The following is a 4,529-nucleotide window of genomic DNA, read 5'->3' as shown; positions in this document are numbered from 1 at the left end:
TAACTTATCTCCCCATGTCAACCCATCCTTCAGACTGTGACCAAAATCATCTAACACAAGTCCTGCCAATTTTGTGATTAAAAAAAAGAAAAAAAAGTTAAAAAAAAAAAAAAGGAAAAAGCCCATGGCCCCACCTAGGAGATTCTCTTGAGCTTCCTTGCACTTTCTTAGGTTACAGTCTTTGCAAGGGGATGCTAACTCCACCTCATGTGCCTTGCTCAGTATATGGGGACTATATCCATTAAGCAGCACAGAAAAGCAGGGAGTGCAACCTTGGACTTACCCCACCCCCAGCCCCTAACCAACACTTATAAAAATGTATCTAAGAGAAACAGAAGGTTGTCAGCTCGAAATAGGATGACCATTCACTCTTCCTCGATGCATCAAAAAGCCCTCACGTTCTTAGAGTCAAGATGTTCTAGTCTTTGCCATGCTTATACTTTATCAAATAATCAGAACTCTATGTTGCTGGCTCTGGGTGTCTAAGGTTTATCATTCAGATGCCTTTTCTAGCCAATGATGAACTGTTTATGTGCTGAAGTAATTATCGTATTAAGGAGAGAGGATTAGGATGGGATAAAGCCCTACCCTACTAGAGGCTTGTAGAAGCTCATGGGACCTCAGCACCAGGTGCTTTTTTACCTCTGGAAAAGCTCACTTGCCTGGGGCATAGCTTTCAGCCTGCATCACCCACAGTTACCATCCAGCCGTGCCACAAGTGATGGTCTGCAGGATCCCAGCCCATTGCTCACCAGTTTCTCCAATACCAGCCTGCATACCTACGTGACACAAGCCATTCCCCTGATGGTTCTGGGTCTCTGGGAAACCTTCTAGTGAATTCAAACCCAGGGGCCTTAGAGGAATCAGGGAACTGAGTCACCGAAAGAGCTGCTCGTGTTAGAAATTATGGACACATCCAGCTGGTTCAGCATTTGGGACTACGTTGACCTGAGATTTCTCATAGACAGGCTTCTATGAATTATGAAAACAGTGGCACAAGGTGTTGGTCTGCTAAACTAAAGATCAGCAGTTTAAACCCAGCAGGAGTTTAAACTCCATAGGAGAAAGATGGGCATTAACCTCCTATAAAGATTTACAGCCCAGGAAGCCTGTTGCTAAGAATCAGAACCACTCAGAAACAGTAGGATTTGGGGAGATTTGAAATAAGAAATGAATAAAATAGAGTTCCCGTCCCCAACGTCCTCACAGTCTTTCCCTCCACTAACCACAGTTCTCACACAACTGTTTTCTCCGTTCCCAAACAGTCAAGGAAACCTTGTCTTCATAGCTACTTCCAGCCCAGGGCTCTGCACTCGTGTTCTCAGCTGGGACAATTGCTTGTTTCTGTCTTGCATAAATTGCATAAATGCGTGGTGACTGGCACACAAGGATCTTTTTCACTCCTGGGTCTAGATGGTGCCTGCCCCCTTAGGAAGCTTAGCTCAATACATTTTTTGTTCATGAAAAGAACACTGCTTATCACTCTTCTCTAAGAGAAACATCCACTCCCCAAAGAAGCTAGTGGAAAGGACTCTGTAGTGGGCCGTGAGTGACCGCTCCCACCAGAGTGCTGTCTGGAAAGAACAGAAGAATTTCCCCTCTCCATCACTTTGCTGGTGAACCAGGCTGAACATTATTATCCACAATTATAGAGAAGTAGATTCCGCCCTCCTTCCTCCCCCACCCCCAGACACGTCTCCCAAGGACATACTTGGTCTAATCAGAGTTAGGAAGCAAAATGTAATAAACAGGAGAATGACAGTGCTTTAGATCAGCCCACGAGGTCCGATTCAAGACACCTGGTGCTCTACTTAACAATAGCTGTCTTCTCCACACAACACATCATTCTTTGTTCCCTAGCGCTGACGGGTAATATATGCACAGCTTGGAGAACATTTATTATGGCAACTAACTGCAGACAGAAGAAGATTAAGAAAATAAATAGGTAGCTAGCCTCAAGTACACTGAAGCCTTTTTTAGACTCTAAAAAAGAAGAAAAGAGAAACCAAGTGTTATATGGGAGCTGAAAAAGACAGGCAACAGACTTCTTGCATTCCTCCCTCTACAAGGAAAAACCACCTCAGAAATGAATAAGACCTCTACCTAAGTTTGGATTTAGGCCAACATTTAAAAATTTGAGAACCAAGACTTTATTTTAGAAAAAAGTATTACCCTGCTATGGATCAAATTGTGTCCCCCAAAACCATGTTTAGTAAATTCTAACCTCCCGATTATTGGCTAGACATTTCTGCCAGCATAGTCAGTGTGGAATTGAGTTGCTAAGTCAAAGGTTTCAAGTCTTGGATGGTTCAAATCCACTCGCGCCTCTGAAGAAGAAAGATGAGCTTTCTCCTGTGATGATGGACTGCCCTGGAGCCTCAGAAGAGGTTCGCCAGGAGTTAAAACCATCTTAGCTGCAGCTGACTTTGAGTGTTTTTGAGATGTCTTTGGTCATAACACCGTTTGACATACACTAACGAGATGGGATTAGTGTAGGGTGTGTCTGGAGTCAACCACTTTGGAGATATAAAAGATAAGCAAGTAAGAAGCAGAGGTGGGAAGAGTTGTCAAGATTTATGGAGGTCACCAAGCAGCAGAAGTGACAAAGACTGTAGAGCAAAGAGAGAAATCCATGCCACAGAACACCCTGGTTGGCTCTATGAGAAGAAACGTGTCATAAGATTTGGGGAAGACTTATCAGCAACCTGCGTTATGCAGATGACACAACCCTGCTTGCTGAAGGTCAGGGACTGCAGCCTTCAATATGGATTGAAGCTCAACATCTAGAAAACAAAGATTCTCACCGGTGGGCCGATTGACAGCATCATGATAGATGGTGAAGAGATTGAGATTGTTAACAGCTTTAGTTTGTGTGGCTCCACAACCAGTACTCTTGATACCAGCAGCCAGGAAATTAAAAGAGGAATTGCATTGGGATGGTCTGCTGTCAGAGACCTCTCCAAAGTACTGAAGAGCAACGATGTCTATCTAGAAACTAGGATGTGCCTGATTTAGGCCATGGTCTTTGCATTTACTTGCTATGTATCAGAAAGCTGGACAATGACTAGGGTCAATAGGAGAATTGATGCCTTTGAGTTGTGGTATTGGAGAAGAGTGTTGAATATACCATGGACTGCCAGGAGAACAAACAGGTTTATCCTAGAGAGAGTGAGACCAAGCTGATCCTTGGAGGCAAGGATTCTGAAGCTTTGTCTGACCTACTTTGGGTATGTTTCAAGGAGGGACCGGTCTTTGGAGAGGGACAACCTGCTTGGGAGAGTGTAGGGACAGCACAAGAGAGGAAGACCCTCAATGAGATGGATTGACTCAGTGACTGGGGTCTTGGGGATAGGTGTTTTAGAGACAATAAGAATGGCATAGGATAGAGCATGGTTTAGGGCTGTTGTACATATAGTCTCTAAGTGTCACAGGCAACTTGACGGCACATAACAACAGCAACAACAACAGTCTCCAAATTGGTGAGAAAATAATTTCTATTAATTGAAGCCACCCAGTTGTGGGATTTCCAATTGTGTTGTTGTCAGGTGTTGTCATGTGAAGTATGACTCGTAGTGACCCTATGAACAGCAGTCCTGAATCCTATCCTCTCCTGTGCCATCCTCATCATCTCCGAAATCCTCAAACCCATTGCTACATCCACCTGGTTGAGGGGCTTCCTCTCCTTTGCTGTCCCTCCACCTTACCAAACGTGATGCCTCTCTCTAAAGAATAACCTCTTTTGGCAACATGCTCAAGTATGTGCGATGAAGCTTCATCATCTTTGCCTCCAAGCAACACTCTGGCTGCACCTTCTCCAAGACATCTCTATTTGTTCTTTTTGTAGTCTATGGGGTATTCAGCACTGTTCTCCGATATCATAACTCAAAGGCATCAATTCTTCTTCTATTATCCTTAGTCATTATCCAGCTCTTAGATGTCTAGCAAGTGACTGAAAAGACATGGCCTGAATCAGGCATACCTTAGTCCTCTAATTGACATCATTACTCCTCAATAATTTGAGGAGAGATCCTTGACTACAGATTTTCCTAGTGCAATACATCTCCTGATCTTTGACTGCTTGTAGCAAGTGCACGGATAGCGAATCAAAGTAAGAGGAAGTTGTTGACAGTCTCAATCTTTCCTCCATCTATCATAATACCGCCTATTGGTCTAGTTGTGAGGATTTTGAGGACTGTCAGATGCAGTCCATATTGTAGTCTTTGATTTTCTGTAGCCAATGATCAAGCTCTCCTCACTTATGGCAAGCAAGGTTATGTCTAGTGCTACAATTGGAAATATCTGGAATAGAGGAACATGAGTAGATATTCCCACTTGTATGACCAGAGAATTAAGATGATTCAGTGACATATCCCAGTCACAAAAGGACAAATATTGCATGATGCCACTGTTGTAGAATGGGACTGACCTCAGGGTTGGGGAGAGACTGAGTAAGATGGGTTCAATAATGTATACTGCACTGAAACAGAGGAGGGAGAAAACTGTTTAAAAGAGATATGTGACTAGGTATT

The sequence above is a fragment of the Elephantulus edwardii genome, unplaced genomic scaffold (genome assembly GCF_000299155.1).
Source record: "Elephantulus edwardii isolate Elephantulus edwardi_28Jun2011 unplaced genomic scaffold, EleEdw1.0 scaffold00011, whole genome shotgun sequence".
Lineage (NCBI taxonomy): Eukaryota > Metazoa > Chordata > Mammalia > Macroscelidea > Macroscelididae > Elephantulus > Elephantulus edwardii.
This window is presented reverse-complemented; position numbering follows the sequence as displayed.